General features: G+C 38.9%; 1 long non-coding RNA gene across 1 annotated transcript; it reads left to right on the top strand.

The window, feature by feature from the left end:
- The first annotated feature begins 7,776 nt into the window (after positions 1-7,776).
- LOC144456189 (uncharacterized) lies at positions 7,777-10,355 on the top strand. Its single transcript, XR_013485101.1, has 2 exons — positions 7,777-8,053; positions 9,517-10,355. It is a non-coding gene; the product is annotated as an uncharacterized LOC144456189 (long non-coding RNA).
- The last annotated feature ends 7,169 nt before the right edge of the window (positions 10,356-17,524 follow it).

Genomic DNA, 17,524 nt, shown 5'->3' with positions numbered 1-17,524 from the left:
TTAGAGACTTCCCAAGTTGGGAGAAGGAGAGTGAACAGGTGAAATTCCCTGAACTCAGAAAAGGAAGCATCCTACTCCTCAAAGTGTCTGTAAACAATCAAAGGAACATGAAAGAATAACTAATTGATCAGTGCTGGGCCAATTTTCGGATAAGATATATGGGTTGCATGAGATGTACGACTGTGAGAAAACTCCTTGTGTTACTCTTCAGATCTGACTGGGTTTCTGGTCAGCATAACTAGGTCCTTAGTTAAGGGTCTCTACGCAAGACATAGAAGTGGTCCAGCTTCCCAGCCATGCAACACCAGTGTCAAATAATTCAATAAAGTTTTCTCCCAATCCCCACAACTGTATTAAGTTTTCTCACAAGACAGAAACTGGACAAAACAGCCAATTCTAATTCATTGGGGGAATTAATTTTTGTCACTTTGAGGGAATTTTCACATGAGGATTTAAAAAAAAAGCATAACTGGAGTAGGTAGATGGTGCAGTGGATAGAGTACTGGGCTTGGAATCTAGAAGACTCATCCTCATAAGTTCAAAGTTAGCCTCAGGCACTTACTAGCTGCTTGACCCTGGATAAGTCACTTAACCCTGTTTGCCTTAGTTTCTCAACTATAAAATAGGCTAGAGAAAGAAATGGCAAACCACTCCAGTATCTTTGCCAAGAAAACCCCAAAATGGGGTCACCCAGAGTTGGACATGACTGAAACGACTGAACAACAACAACATAACTCAATAGAAAGGGAACTGAGCCAGCCCCAGAATTGAGTCACAAGATGGAGGCAGTGTGGTTCACTCAGTTCCCACAAGTAACCACTTGCTGCCCTGATCCCCTCAATTGATAGATAGATAGATAGATAGATAGACAGATATACAAACAGATAGCTTCGGAGACATACATATATGGACATAAATATAGAGAGACAGATACATATAATTATAGATATACAAATAGAGAGATAGAGAGAAATACATATAAATATAGATATAAATGGATGGATAGATAGAGAAATAGAGAGATATACCAAACCCAGCCTAGCACTTTTGTTCTTTGATGTGCTCTCTCTCTCTGAGTCAAAGAAGTTACTCCTTCCAATTTACTCCTTTCTCAGCTGTACTTTGACTTTTTAAAAGAAAAAAGGGATTGTATGGGGGGGGCAGGGAGGAGTTAAGGCTGAGGAGGGCTCCCTGATTTGACTGTAAATGGATTTGGGGCTGCAGGGACAGAAGCAGAGAGGAAAGGGCAGGAGTGTGTCCAACTAATTAAATGACCCCCAGGGGAACGGCTTTCTTTCCCTTTTCAGAAGGAGACCAGTCTTTGTTTTTTGGTTCGGTTTGGTTATTTTTTTTTATTAATTTATTTTGATTTATCAACAATCATTTCCATATGCTTTTAAGTTTAAAGTTTTTCTCCCCTTTCCTCCCCACCACCCTTCCCGAGATGGTGCACAATCTGATATAAGATATATATATATATATATATATATATATATATATATATATATATATATATATATATATATATATATATATACACACACACACATTCTTATTAAACATATTTTCAGATTAGTGATATTGTAAGTAAAAATTAAAACCAATAGGAGGAACCACCAGAAAGAGGAAACAAAACTCAACAGAAGAGAAAAAAATAGCAAATAGTATGCTTCGATGTACATTCGAGTTCTGTAGTTCTTTCTTTTAAATGTGGATAGCATTTTCCATCATGAGGCCTTTGGAGAGGTCTTAGATCCTTGTATTGCTGGGAAGGGTTAAGTTTATCAATATTGGTCATCACACAACATGGCTGTTATTGTGTACAACATTCTCTTGGTTCTGCTCATTTCACTCAGCATCAGACCATACAAATCTTTCCAGGTTTTTCTGAAGTCAGCCTGTTCATCATTTCTTATAACACAATAGTATTCCATTACATTCATATATCACAACTTGCTCAGTCCTTTCCCCAATTGATGGGCATCCTCTCAATTTCCAATTCTTTGCCATCACAAAAAGAGCTGCTATGAATAGTTTTGTACATGTGGGTCCTTTTCCCATTTGTATGATCTCTTTGGGATATAGCTGTAGAGGTGCTATTGCTGGATCAAAGGGTGTGCACATTTTTAAAGTCCTTTGGGCATAGTTCCAAATTGCTCTCCAAAATGGTTGGATCATTTCACAACTCCACCAACAATGCATTAGTGTTCCAATGTTCCCACATCTCCAACAGTTATCATTTCCCTGTTTTGTCATGTTGGCCAATCTGATAGGTGTGAGGTGGTACCTCAGAGTTGTTTTGATTTGCATTTCTCTAATCAATAGTGATTTAGAACATTTTTTTCATATGACTATAGATGGCTTTAATTTCTTCCTCTGAGAAATGCTTGTTCATATTCTTTGACCATTTATCAATTGGGCAATGACTAGCATTCTTATAAATTTGACTGAATTCTCTAAATATTTTAGAAATGAGGCCTTTATCAGAAAGACTCGTTGTAAAAATTCTTTCCCAATTTTCTACCTTCCTCCTAGTCTTAGTTGCATTGGCTTTGTGTGTGCAAAAACTCTTCAGTTTAATGTAATCAAAGTTATCCATTTTGCTTTTTGTAATGTTCTCTGTCTCCTGTTTGGTCATGAATTTTTCTGTTCTCCATAGATCTGATAGTTATTTTTTAGTTTGGTTATTTTTAAAAAATCATTCCCAAACCCAGCTTTTTCTTTTCTCTTTTCTGCCTTGTACTTTACCAACTCTATACATTTGCTCTCCTTGTTTTGTATGCCCCTTCCTCCTCTCCCACCATCCCCCAACCCAGCTCCAAGGCCCTTACCTCCTCCAGGAAACCTCCTTTTTAAACCTAACCCACAGGGATATCTCCTTTCTCCTAGCTCCTGTGACTTTTTTTTTTATCCAAACCAATCATATGCCACATAGTTTGGCATTGCTTGGTGACTATTTTTGTTCCAGTGTATTGTTATTTGGCTTTTTGTATATCTCATATCTTGTCACATATTTTTATGACATGTCATTTATATCTGTATTTATGTCTTTTTTTAAAACTACTGCAAGCTCACTCAATCAATCCATTAACAGGCATTTTTTAAGTACCAACTATATACCAGATATTATAGTAGGTACTAAAGAATACAGACAGAAGTGAGATGGAAAATGGAATGTTGAGTAGGAAGAATGGTAAGAAGATCAGTGTGATTAGTCCACAGGGATCATGAAGGGGAGTAATATGGAATAAGACAAGAAAGGTAGGTTGGGGTCAGATTATGAAGTGCCTTAAATGCCAAACAGATAAGTTTATTTTTGATACTAGAAGGGATAGGGAGACATTAGGGTTTTCTTGTGCAGGGCAGTTGACATGGTCAGACTTGCCTTTAGGAAAATCACTGGCAGCCATATATATGGAGAACCAATTAGAGTGAGGAGACACTTGATGCAGGGAGGCCAGTGATGATTGTTCAAGTGAGTAGTGATTAGAACCTGAGCCAAGGTGATACCTGTGCAGGCAGAGAGAAGATATAGGTACAAGAGACATCACAGAGAAAGACAAAACGTTTGGCAACTGAATGGATTTTTGAAATGAGGGAGAGTAAAGAGTTGAATCTGTGAATCTGGATGACTAGAGAAATGGTGGTTCCATTGACAGAAATAGGGTAGTTCAGAAGAGGGCTAAGTTTTGAGGAGAAGATAATGAGTTCGGTTTTGTATCAGTTAAGTTTGAGATACCTGTGGAACATCTAGTGTCCAATGGGTAGATGACATTAGAACTCAGAAGAGACATTAGGGATAGATGTACAGATCCAGGAGTTACATACACAGAAGTGGTCATTAAACCTGTGGGAGCTTTACAAGAGTACAAAGAGAGAAAAGAAGGTGCTGAGAACGGAACCTCAGGGTACACTGAGGTAGGAGATGTAATTGGAATGATGGGCCAGCACCTTGAGAAGAAAAGGGCAGGTAGTAGGAGGCACTCGATCAATACCTGTCAATTTATTAATAACCCTGGGCAAAGATTTAAAAAAAGAGGGTCACAAAATCTTAGAGTTGTTAGGGACCTGTGAGTTTAACACATATCTGAAAAGGAATCCTTTCAAAAGCACCTCTGACAAGTGGTCATGTCTTTCTGCCTGGAGTTGTACATGAAAAACAGGAAATTTGAAGAGTATCTCTTTAGAAACCACTGTCTTTCTCTCTGCTGCACCAATTCAGTTCAGTTCAATTCAATTCAGTTGGATGAAGGTTTAGTCCAGGGGTGGGGAACCTGGGGCCTCAAGGCCACGTGTGGCTCTCTAGGTCCTCAAGTGGGGCCCTTTGACTGATCCAAACTCAAAGGTCTGAACTTGAAGACCTAGAGGGCCACATGTGACCTCGAGGCTGCAGGTTCCCCACTCCTGGTCAGTGCAAAACATAATACTTAGTGGTGGGGATGCGATAATAAAACAACCCCTGCCCCTGAGGAGGTTGCATTTTAACTGGAATGATACAACATGAACAGAAGTAAAGACAAAGTGTGTTCGAGGTAATACAAAATGCTTGTGGCAATAAGGAAAAAAACATAAGCCCCACACAAACAAAACAAAATAAAAACTCCAAATGTTCAAAAGAAAGGCCCCTCCCACCTTGGGGGGAGGGGAAGTGGGAGGAAAAGAAAAATAATTGGAAAAAAATTAATTTAAAAAAAGAATGAAAAAGGACTCCTGAGTGATAGCCTTCTTCTTCCCATTCAGATCTTTCCTTTGAAAGCAAGGATCTTTTGTCTGCTTGGGATTCTTAATCAATGAATAAGGTTTCCATATTTTGTTGGGGCTACACTCTCATTTGTACCAAAACCCCAAGCCCCACCAATTCATAGCACATTCTATGTTCCCTTTTCTTGTTCAGTTCTTGTCCGTGTCTTTAAATATGGAGCTATATGTATACAAAGGTTCTATGAACCTGCTGGTAGCCTTCTTATAGTTCTTTTAATTAGGAAATACAATAATAATCTCTTTTATCATGACAGTTATAGAAGTAGTTGGTAGACAGAGTTCTAGGCTGAAGTCAGTAATACTTGAATTCAAATCCAGCCTGTTAGATGTGTGACCCTGGGCAAGTCACTTACTTGTAAAATTGGGGATAATAATAGCACCTATCTCTTAGGGTTGTTGTGAGGATCATATAAGATAAGATTTGTAAAAAGCACTTAACAGTGCCTGATATATAGTGTGCTATATAAATACTTATTCCCTTCCTTTCCTTATTGTGAGCTTTCAAGCTCATTTGATCTTCACATCACCCCCGAGATAGGGGTGTCAAGCACTGGTTCTAGCTGCGACTGACACCAATGAGTTGTTCGATCTTAAGCAAGTCACTTGACCCCTATGGACCTCAGTTTCTGCTTCTTTGAAAAAATGGTATGGAGCAGATGATCTCTCAGGTTTCTTCCAGCTCTGAAATTAGTTACTCTACTTTCCCATTTTACAGATGAACAAAACTGATGCCCATAGAGGGAAAGAGACTAATCAAAACTCACAGAGCAAATCATTAGCAGAATCGAGCCTGCAGCACAGGCCTCCTGATCCTTAGCCAATTGTTCTTTTTGTTCAAAGTTTCAATAAAATAACTAACTCTTTGCCAATGCTCATGGAGCACATAATAGACCTGGTTCCCGAGTCTTTTTTTTTTTAAACCTTTCCTCCACTCACAGGAAGTTAGGGTGAATCACATCCCGCCACCATCTCACATGCAAGATAACAGCATCCACTTTGTTCTTTCTACTTACTCTTCCCTTGCCAGAGCAGAGCTCTTAGAGAGTTCATAACCTGCCTCCCTGTTGACTATTTCAATAACTAACATTTAATAACAATGAGCTGGGCTCTAAGAAAGAGGGAAAGGAAGAAAAGAAAAAAAGGAAAGAAGGAAGGAAAGAAGGAAGAAAAGAAAAGGAAGGAAGAAAGAAGGAAGGAAGGAAACAAGGAAGGAAATAAGGAAGGAAACAAGGAAGGAAGGAAGAAAAAAAAAAAAGGAAGAAAGGGACGAAAGAAGGAAGGAAAGAAGGAAGGAATGAAATAAGGAAGGAAGGAAACAATGAAGGAGGGAAGGGAGGGAGGGAAAGAAGGAAGAAAAGTAACAAGCATTTATTAAGCTCTTGCTATGTGCCAAGCACTTTAAAATATCTCATTTGATCCTCATGGCAACCCTGTGAGGCTGAAGAAACTGAGATAGACTTGCCCAGAGTGATGCAGCTAATAAGTGTTGGAAGCTGGATTTGAATTCGGGTCTTCCAGGCCCAAAGCTCTATCTGATGGTGATGGTTGAACTTTTAAGCAGCCACCATAAACCTGTCTGCTTCACTATTGTGGCAATGCTTTCAAACACTCTTTATTATTGCAACATTTTATGTCCTGTGGCTAGTCTCTCTCTGTAATATCTAAAAAGATGTATTCACACATACTTGGCTTCTCCTCCAGCCTTAGCAAATGGGAATAATCGATTAAAATGGGGGCAATTTCAGCTTAGGCCTAAGTCATTAGAAATGTACGGCCCATTTCAACAAGATAATTCGCCTTCCTAGGGAAGAAAGACATTCTTAGATAGCTCAGAAAGTATACCACCTACCCAAGGCTCATTCCTTGAATAGGCAGAGAGAGCAGCCCCCTCAATGGCCATGATTTTGAAGGTTAGAAATAAGAAGCCTTTCCCCCAAATATGAATTCTGTCATTCCTTTCTTCCTTTTGTTCTTGAATTTTAAAAAAATTTCCATGTCAGTCATTTGTAAAAGAAAACATAGACAAAAAAAAAAACTAAGAAAAATAAAGAAAGAAAAAAGTATACTTTGATCTGCATTCAAATTCCATCAGTTCTTTATCTGGAGGTGGATGGCATTTTTATCATGAGTCCTTCAGAATCGTCTTAGAATCTAAGACATTGTGAATCTAAGATTATTGTATTGCTGAGAATAGCTAAGTCATTCACAGCTCATCATCACACAGTATTGTTGTCACTATGTACAATGTTCTTCTGGTTCTGCTCATTTCACTCAGTTCATTTAAGTTTCATTCTGAAACCATCTTGCTCATCATTTCTTACAGCACAATAGTATTCCATTACATTCATATACCACGACTTGTTCAGCCATTCCCCAATTGATGGTCATCCTCTCAATTTCCAATTTTTTGCTACCACTAAAAGAACTGCTATAAATATAGGTCCTTTTTCTTTTTTGTTTTCTAATCTCTTTGGGATACAGACCCAGTAGTGCTATTGCTGGGTCAAAGTGTATCCACAATTTTGCAGCCCTTTGGGCATAGTTCCAAATTGCTCTCCAGAATGGTTGGATCAATTCACAACTTCACTAATAGCGCATTAGTGTCCCAATTTTCTCACATCCACTCCACATTTGTCATTTTCCTTTTTTGTCATGTTAGCCAATCCTGATAAGTATGAGGTGGTACGTCACAGTTGTTTTATTTTGCATTTCTCCAGTCAATAATGATTTAGAGCATTTTTTTAATATGACTATAGATAGCTTTGACTTCATCTGGAAACTACCTGTTCATATCCTTTGGCTATCAATTGGGGGAATGACTTGCATTCTTATAAATTTGACTCCGTTCTCTATGTATTTGAGAAATTAGGCTTTTATCAAAAGAACTTGCTATTAACACCCCCCCATCCCCCCACAGTTTTCTGCTTTCCTTCTAATCTAGGCTGCTTTGGTTTTGTTGTTCTTGAACTTTTAAGAAGCAACTGTAAAAATGCAAATACCCCTGGAAAGTGAACACCTATCTTATTGGCTGTTATAAGTTGGTAGCTGACAGAAGTGAAAGGAACTTCAGCAGATATCTAATCCAACCTGTATCTGACCAAGAATAAGGATCCACAGGCCTCTCCTTGAAAACCTCCAGGGAACAGGAACCTACTTGTCACAAAGTAACTCATTCTCCTTTTGGAAGGATCCAATTGTTAGGAAGCTTTTCCTAATATGAAGCAAAACTCTGCTTTTCTGAATCTTCCACCTATTTTTTTTACATCTGCTCTCCAGGATCAAGTAAACCAAGGTAAGCCCCTCTTCCACATGACTGTCCTTCAAATATTTAAACATAGCTTATTATGTTCCCCATTAAGGCCTTTCTTCTCCATACTAAACATTATCAGTTCCTTCAATCTTCCACTGTCTTCAATGACTCCATTCTCATATAGTAGAAACTGCAGGTCTTTTACCATCCTGGGCATCCTTCTCTGGATGCACTCTGGCTTATCAACACCCTTCTCAAAATGCGGCACCCCAAAATAAGCACAATACTTCAGATATGATCTGTTTATGGTAGGGAGCAGTACACCCGCCATTAACCATGTCCTGGAAACTATGCCTGTTTTAATGCAGCATAGTCTAGTGCTGGTCTGTAGGGCTGCCATGTCATACACTATTGGCTCATTGAGCTCAGTGCTTGCTAAAACCATCAATATCTTATTCAAAGGGATTGTCATCTAGCTAATTCTCGCCCCCAACCCTGGATAATCCATCCAAGTCATTGATAAAAATTATTGAAGTGAAGAAGGAAGGACAAACCCTGGGGCATTTCACTGGAGACTTCCCTACTTGTTGGATCTGGTTATTTAGTGCTGAATCTACATGACTATTACTGTGAAATAGAAAACATCTTTCCATCTTTCCATGCACCAACTAATGTGTATTTATTAAGCACCTAGTATGTTTCAAGGGCTAAGGATGAAAATACAAAGAATAAACTAGCTCCTACTTGCCAGGAGCCCACGTTCTAGTGGTGGAGACAAGTACACACACACACACACACACACACACACACACACACACACACACACACACACATGCATACACCCCTATATCTATTTATATCTATATATGTATGCATATGTATAATATAAACACATATAAGTATGTATGTGCATATGTATGTTCATACATCAAACAAATTTAAGAAAAATAAATGAAAATAAATACAAAGCAGTTAAATGGAAGGTAGTTTGGGAGGGAGCCTACTAGCAATTGTGATCAGGTAAGGCTTCATGTGTAAGGTGGTGCTTAAGTAAAGAGAGATTCAGTCAGACAGAGCTGAGGACAGAGGGCATTCTTGGAATGGGGTATAGCCAGTAGAAAGGCAGGGAGATGGGAGATGGGTGATGGATTTTTATGTGTGAAGAATAAAAAGATGGCTGGGGCCAAATTGTAAAGGGCATTAAAAGCTAAACAGAGGAGTTTCTATTTGATCCTGGAGTCAATTGGACTCTGCTGGAGTTATATGCTCTGATTTGCCCTTGAGGAAAGTCACTTTGGCAGCAGTGTGCAAGATTAACTGGAGTGGGGAGAGATTGGAGAGATAGAGACAAATATTTGAATACAAGTGTGGAATTTGATATTTATTCCAAATAGATTTCATTGTTTTAAGCTCAGCCCATTGTTCTAGCCAGTTCAGAACTTTGGGGATCCTGACTTTGTCACCTAATACATTAACTAACCCTCACAGCTTCATGTCATATGCAGATATGGTATGCATACCATCTATGCCTCCATCCAAGTCATTGATGAAGATATTGAACTGTGCAGAAGAAAGGACAAAGTCTTGGAGCATTTCATTGGAAACTTCTCCGCTTTTTGGGTCTGGTCATTTGCTGCTGAATCTATCAGATTATTACTGTGAACATGTCCACATGTTTCCATCTTGTCTGCAAGGACAGAATGAGTAATTTTTTTTCAAATACTTTGCTGAAATCTAGAAATACATCTACAATACTCTCCTGATCTACCAAGTCTAGTGATGCTGTCACTGAAGGAAATGAGGTTAATTGATATGATCTTTTCTTCATGAAGCTATGTTGGCTCTCACCAATTCCCTTCTCAATACTCACAAACTATCCCTTTAAAAAATATGTTCCACTATACTCAAAGAACTATAAAATTGTCCATATCCTTTGATTTACTGCTAAGTCTATATCCCAAAGACATAAAAAAGGGGAAAGGACTTATCCATACAAAAACTGTTTGTAGAAGCTCTTTTTGTGATGGCTAAGAACTAGAAATTGAGGAGATGCTCATCAACTGGGGAATGGCTAAACAAATTATTGTATATGATTGTGGTGGAATATTATTGTACTTTAAGAAATGACAAGCAGGAAATTTCAGAAAAACCTGGAAAGACTTACACAAACTGATGCAAAGTGAAGTGAGCAGAACCAGGAGAACATTGTACACAGTAACAGCAATATTGTATGATAAAGAATTGTGAATGACTTAGCCATTCTCAGCCCTACAATGATCCAAGACAATCTCAAAGGACTAAGAGAAAGAACTGAAATTGACCAAATACAGATTAAAGCATGCTATTTTTTGCTTTCTTTCCTTCTTTTTCTTTTATTTGCATCTTTTTGTACAAAATGACTAATATGGAAATGTTTACATGATTATACATGTATAACCTATATCTAATTGTTTACTCTCTTGAGGGTGGGTGTAGGGGGAAGGAAGAGTGAGAGAGAAGGATAGAATTTAGAACTCAAAACTTTTTTAAAAAGTTAAAAATTGTTTTAACATGTAATTGGGGAAAAAGAAAATATTATGTATTAAAAAATTGTTTCCAGAACTTTGTCAGGACAAAAAAATTAAACTTCACAAAAAAGAAAACATTTATCCTTTTCTAGTATCATGGCCCTTTGCCCATTCTCCACCATTTCTTAGAAATCAACAGTGATTCACTAATCATAACTATTCATTTTTTTCAACATATGGCTCATCTGGGCCTGGTGACTTAAACTCATTGGAGGCAGCTAAGTATTTTCTTCCCATTTTCTAACTTATCTGGGGTTTTACTTCTCTCATAACCCTATTAAAATCATTTTCCCTGTCTAAATATCATTCCCTTTGAGAAAACAAAAGTAAAATCAGAGTTAAGTAGTTCGAGCATCTCTAGATACCCATTTCATCATCCTATCCTCAAGCAGCTGTCTTCTCATTCCTTCTTTCATCTTCCCCTTAAATGCAGCTTTAAAAAAGTTCATGTTATTATTTGTAGCATTTATCACTAGCCTAAATTCATTCTAGATTTTGAGCCTTCTGACCATAGGGCATTTTGTCTATTATCTATTTTTGTTTTCATCTTCTATGCCCGTTCCTTTTTAAAAATAAAATGTTTTACTGATGCCCTTAGTTGACATGTGCCTTTAAAAAATCTAAATTATTTAAGATACTTCTGTGGAGTCACTTTAGATAGCTTCCTCTTTTCTTCCCTTATTGGAACAATTTCTGTTTGTCTTTTGAATGTCATACTTGTAAACTTTAGCTAACCCCTGCTCTAGAATTTTAGGCCATAAAATGCTTCCTGTCCTTTGTTGAAACTCTCTGAAATATGCTCTCCCCACATGAGATTAAGCCTGGATTTCGTCTCCCCCATTTTGAATTTCAAGATGGGAGTGGTTACTTGACCCCTGATGATGGTCCCATCATTCCACTTTTGCTTCTTATTCTTCCTTGGTGGAGAGAATCAAGCCTAAAAGAGCAGTTTTCTCTCATCATTTCATTTACCTTTTGAAGGATAAAATGACCATGATAGTATCTCATTATTTTCTGCTTTTAGCAAAGAAAGAGCTCCACTAGATATTTGAATAATTGAAATCGCCCATCATTACTGCATCTTGCCTCAATTCAAGGTTAATTCCACAAATTCTTCATCTAATTTCTGCTTCTGCCTAGGTGGTCTTTAGTGGAGTCCTACAACAATATAACTTCTATTTCTCTCTCCACTGATTCTTATCTCAATATTACTACATCTACCTGTTTCCTTCCTTGGTTCTGACACCTCTACATTTATTCAAGAACAGTTACAAAACATCCACCTGGGCCCTTAAGTTCTTCAGTATCCCACTCTGCAGGACACCCAAATTCTCATCACTGTTTTCTACATATCTTCTAGTAGTGTGATTTTTTTCCTCATGTGCATTATTTAATTTTTAATTATTTAATATTTAATTAATATTTTCTATTCCCATAATCCTGTATCTGTTAAAAGCACTTTTGCACTTATTTATTGGTACTTATGAGATCAAATTACTTCATATGATCCTCACACCATCCCTATGAAGTAGGCAGACACTGTATTATTATTATTATTATTATTATTATTATTATTATTATTATTATTATTATTTCCATTTTGTGGGTAAGGAAAGTAAGGGTCAGAGAGTTTATGTTAGTTGTTTTAGGTCATACAGCTAATAAATCATAGAGCCCAGATAAGAACGTAGATTAGAATCATCTGATTCTTAGTTCAGTGCTCTTTCCATTGTACCAAAGCTATTTCTATAAGATATTAACCTTCGCGAGATTGAGTTAGGAGCAAGTCCATATGTTTAGCAACTGAACTGGGTCTCCAGATGTACACAAGACACACTTTCAAGTTTAATCGGCATTATTAACATTTCCTCAAGCCTAAACAATCAAAGAATCAATAAATTAGCCCTGATTTGTATCATTTGCTGATTTCTTAGGTGTTAATACTCACATTAAAAATTTAACAATTGTAGGGTAAGAGATGTCTCCCGTAAGTCCCTGGTTAGGAAGGTCTTAGGAAAAGAAGTGAATACATTAAAGATATCTGAGGTAGGATAGGGGAGAGACTAAGAAAGAAGAAAGGAGGGACTGAGAAAGGAGAAAGGAGGTGGAAGGTCTATCACTGCTGGGAGTGTATTAAACTAATTAATACTAAAATGCTGGTGGCTTACTATATCTGCTTTACTTCTACCTGGTTCTAAGTAGAGAGTACTGGGTACGTTTGTGAGGATGAAACTTGGAAAAGATACTTAAAGAAAAAGGGAAGGCAAGATAGGGGCCAAGCCCTCATCCCTCCCAATGCACACGAGATCTTAGGATTTAAGAGCTAGAAGAAACCTTAAAGATTATCTTCCAATTCTTTCATTTTACAGATGAGGAAATTGAGACTCACAGAGATTAAATGATTTGCTTAGTACAGAATATTTTATAGATTTTTGAGGGAAAAAGATGGCACTTAATAGATATTAGATGCTTGAAGTAAATTGGATTGTCCAAACTCATGTACACAGAGGTAGCAAATGGCAGAGCTGGGATTCAAACCCAGATCCTCTACATTAAATCCACTAGTCTTTTTGCCAATATCAGGTTGTCAGTTTTCAACATTCTCTCTTCCTGAAGCATCAGTCTTCTTATTTCTTCTTTCATCTTTCCTTTGCCCTTATAGTAACTAAAAAATTTATTTTGCTATCTATAACATTTATCCCTCATCTAAGTTCATTCTAGAATTTAACCCTTCAGACCATATTTTCAAAGGGCCGGTAAAAATATCATTGGCTTTTTCCTTCAAGGCTCTGTACTTCTGAGTGCCTATATTGCCCCCATCTTCACCATTCCCATGCCCTCCAAAAAAGGAATATGTGTGTTGGGGAGGGTCAGGGTGGTTATTAGTAGAGTGTGTTCTCTGACAGAATCTACTACTCTCTCAGGCCCTTGGAAAGTGGAAGGGCAGGTGGAGAAAAAGGAGCATATTGGGCAGAAGTGCCCTGAGTCCCCAGATAATCAGCCTTGGTTTTGTTTCCAGACTAGCTCTAAGGTAGATGCCCAGCAATGATTAGGAAAACTGTAAGATCTTGAATGTTTTAAATAATTTCTATTCCCTGTCTTTCACAGCCTATTTTTTTCTCTTTTCTCCTTCTCTCCTCTTTTCTCCCCTCATGCCCATCTTTCTCCCTCCCTCTCCCATCCCTCATTTCTTCCCACAACTATGCAAAATTGGTTTTCACTCAGAACTTTGGGGAAAACCCTATTCTTCAGAATGAAATTGGGGTGGGGGTGTAAATGCTATAAGGAAATAGGATGAAAACAAATTTGGGGTGAACCACCAAGACAGAACAGTTTCTCCAGATTAGTCACCAACTTGCCAATAACTTTCCCACCCCCTCCCCCCAACCTGTCTCTTCACTCAGGGTTATTTTGGAAGGTTAACGGAGAGAAACGGAGCCCTGCTTGGTCACAGACATTTTCAAAATAACCACACCAAGGTTAGCATGTGAGGTGGGGGCTTCCCTCTCTATTTTTTTTAAAATATGCTAAATTGTTTCTACTTCCTGTCAGCTCTGCTTAGATAATTAAAGGTTTAGAAACATCTGTGACAGGATCAGGCAAGGTGAAGGAAAAAACATTTTGAAGTCAGCAAAATGCCTTTGGGAACCTTCCCACCTCCCTTTTCTGCCTTCTGCTTTCTTCCCTCTTGTTTCTCCAGTACTTTCCATTGGCCCCTCCCCCTCAGCTCCCCCAACCAGGAACCCTGTGCAAAGCTCCCAAAGGGCCCTACTCTCAGTTGGCTCTTAATACCCCCCAAAATATGGTAGCCGATAATTTAAATTGTTATCCTTCCCACAGTTTTTTACAGAAGAAAATAAAAATTTCAAGATCCACAGAACCAGATTCCTAGTATCAGAATTTCCCACATTATAGCATGTTGGTGGGGGGTGGGGGTGGGGAGGGTTTAGCACACGGGATGTTTATGGATTAGGTAATGTCCCACCTAATGGTGTTCAAGCCACATCATTCATTCTGCCTCTTCACCTCTCAAATCACTTGGCATAAGTTCCAATATGTACACCCAGCCCAAGAGCATATGCTTCTTTAGGGCAGGGCATGCTTCATGTTTGCCTTTGTGCCCCTAGGTCCTAGCTTTCCTGACACATAATAGGCATAATAATTAATAAATTGGCTGGTTGATTGACCGATTGCCTATTCAAAAAGCAAGCCCTGAGGGGAACCATTCTCAAATGGAAATGCATCCAAATTAAGCTACAAAGTAAATTATTAAGAGGGGCTTTGGCCACATTTTGGCCAAACTTGGCCAAAACAAAACATCACAAAACAAAACATAGTATTAGGGCAGGGAGGAGGAATGTATGAATCACAGAGCATTTATTACAGTGTTACACTGTGCCAGGCACCATACTAAGCCCTGAGAACAAGGCAAATCTTGTCTCAGGGAGTTTACACTCTAATGGGTAATGAGGGTGGGTGGGGTGGAAGAACACAATAAAGGGGAGCTAGAAAGGGAAGGGATATGTGTGTGACAGCAACTTGTTTGGAAATGGACAGGAAATGACTCAAGACTGGTTTTGGATTCACTTATCAGAGCCTAAAGACCCAGGAAGAGAGTCCAGATGGTTCCAGGGACAAGGAGGGTCAGAAAAATGGTTGGTGACTAAACAGTGTGGCCTGAAAATTGCTGTGCACTTGCGGGGGATGTGACCTAGGGAAATACCATAGAACCACTGCAGGCAGATTTCTATGTTCACTTGGAGTGCTGGCAAGGCTTCCAGAATCCCGTCTCCAACCTTCAGTCATTGCACCATTGATGTCTCTTTTACAAGTCATTTGCACTTGGGCACAATCATTCCAAAGGAAATCTCTCCCAAAGAGCCTGGCCTCAGCTGCCTCCCATGATCCAATTGGAGGAGGGAAGCTGACACCATTTTCTACCCAACCTCCATGCCACCCTGAGCCCATGACCTAACTAGGCATGACTGAACCTAGATTTGTGCCATCTCTTTTGTGTTTCTTTCCCTGAGTAGGTAACCAAGCGGCAATCTCAAGATGGATATGTCCAGGAAACAACCTTTTGGGCTCCAAAAGGTCTGAAGATCCCAGGAGATCTTTAAGGAGAAAGAACAGTAGATGACTGGAAGGTAAGTATCCAAATCAGAGAGATTAGACCAGTAGGACCAGTAGCATCTAGTTAGGACTGTGAGAGATACCCAGAGGACAGATGTAGCTATAGACACAGGGAGAAAACAGCTTCAAGGAGTGTGACCCTTTGAGTCAAAGATGAATGCCAGCTATGGATTCAAGAAAAAATGTCCAAGGAGCAGCTAGGTGGCACAGTGGATAGAGCTCTGGCCTTGGAGTCTGAAGGATGTGAGTTCAAATCCAGCCTCAGACACATGACACTTACTAGCTGTGTGACCCTGGACAAGTCACTTAACCCCAATTGCCTCACAAAAAAAAAAGAAAGAAAGAAAGAAAGAAAGAAAAGAAAAAGAAAGAAAGAAAGAAAGAAAGAAAGAAAGAAAGAAAGAAAGAAAGAAAGAAAGAAAAGAAAGAAAAGAAGTGTCCAGACCATAAAAGACCAGGGATTATGTTGCCCTTTGGGCACCTCACTATCACTGTAGGGCTCATTCTTCCTGTGGACACTGTGTATTTGTGAGAAAGCACGTACCAGGTTTCAGGGGGAATGCTTTATACCAATCGTTCTTGCTATGTCATTTGATTAAATGTCTTTGCTAGGAGCTAATTAGGTCTACCTGTTGCTAGTTAGTGGGGCTTGGGAAGTACAGAGTTAGTTTACTCCCACAGGGTTACCCCTAGAACTTTGAAGTCACCCCTCTGGGGACCTAATCTGTGAGTGGAAAGTAGGGGTTGAGGGAGTGGCCCAGGAGGAGGTGTTACACACACACACACAAGCACACCTTGATGATCCGACTCTTATCCCGTTTCCAATGCTATCTCTTTTACAAAGCTTTCCCCAGTTTTTTTTCTAGTCCCCAGGGGCACCCCCTGTCTGTGCCACGTGCAGTGTCACACCACCTCCCATTTGATGATATTTATCTGGCTGCTGATTGTGTGAGTTGCAGGATGCTAGAGCATAGCTGGAACCTAAGGTTTATCCAGCTCAGCCTCGTCATCCACAAGAGTAGCTTGAGGCACAAAACCCTGGACTTGACACACGGAATGGAGGAGGTCTGGAACTACAGTCAAGTTGTAAAGAGATTGACTTCTGAGTGGTTTGCCAAGAGAGCCACCACAGAGACAGAGCAAACTTTGAGCCAAGTTCTAAGGTGGCCACTGGGGTTATTATTGTCATCCTCCTTTCTGAATCCACAGACCACCTCTTCTGCTTACTGCTTTGAGTGTGTAACTTCTGCCGTCTGTGCCTCAGTTCCATCACCTGTAAAATGACGGGGCTGTCCCAGGTGATCTCTTAGGTCCCTTTCAGCTTTAAATCTATGGCTCTATAATATCGTTCCTCAAATTTCATGGAAGCCAAGGACGGATGTATTGAGCACGTTTTTGTACTCATATCATTTTGTGCTTCATAGAATCAAGTACATTTTTGTAATTTTTAAATTTTTTGTCTTTAGAAAGCAACTTATCTTTGAGGTTACCTTATTAGATAGATGACCAATATAAGAACATATCTCAAAGAATTTGGAAAAGGTAAGCATGCTAAAGATAGAGAGTAGTAGTATTATTTTGTATTTTACTTTTTGTATATCATTATAATTTAGATAATTATTGTTTAAAAATTGATAAGTAATATTCACATTAATAATCCTTCTCAAATTGCACAGAATTCCTACCATCTGTGACCTTAGTGAAGGTTTTAAGTAAATAAAAACAGCAAAAGAAAGTTCAGTATTTGATTACACACTTCTTGAAGTTTCTTTCTGAAAACAAATTTAATGAACTCATCCAAGGGTTAGGGCTC

This window comes from Phascolarctos cinereus, unplaced genomic scaffold (assembly GCF_003287225.1).
Source record: "Phascolarctos cinereus isolate Bilbo 61053 unplaced genomic scaffold, phaCin_HiC Scaffold_3;HRSCAF=262, whole genome shotgun sequence".
Lineage (NCBI taxonomy): Eukaryota > Metazoa > Chordata > Mammalia > Diprotodontia > Phascolarctidae > Phascolarctos > Phascolarctos cinereus.
This window is presented reverse-complemented; position numbering and strand designations above follow the sequence as displayed.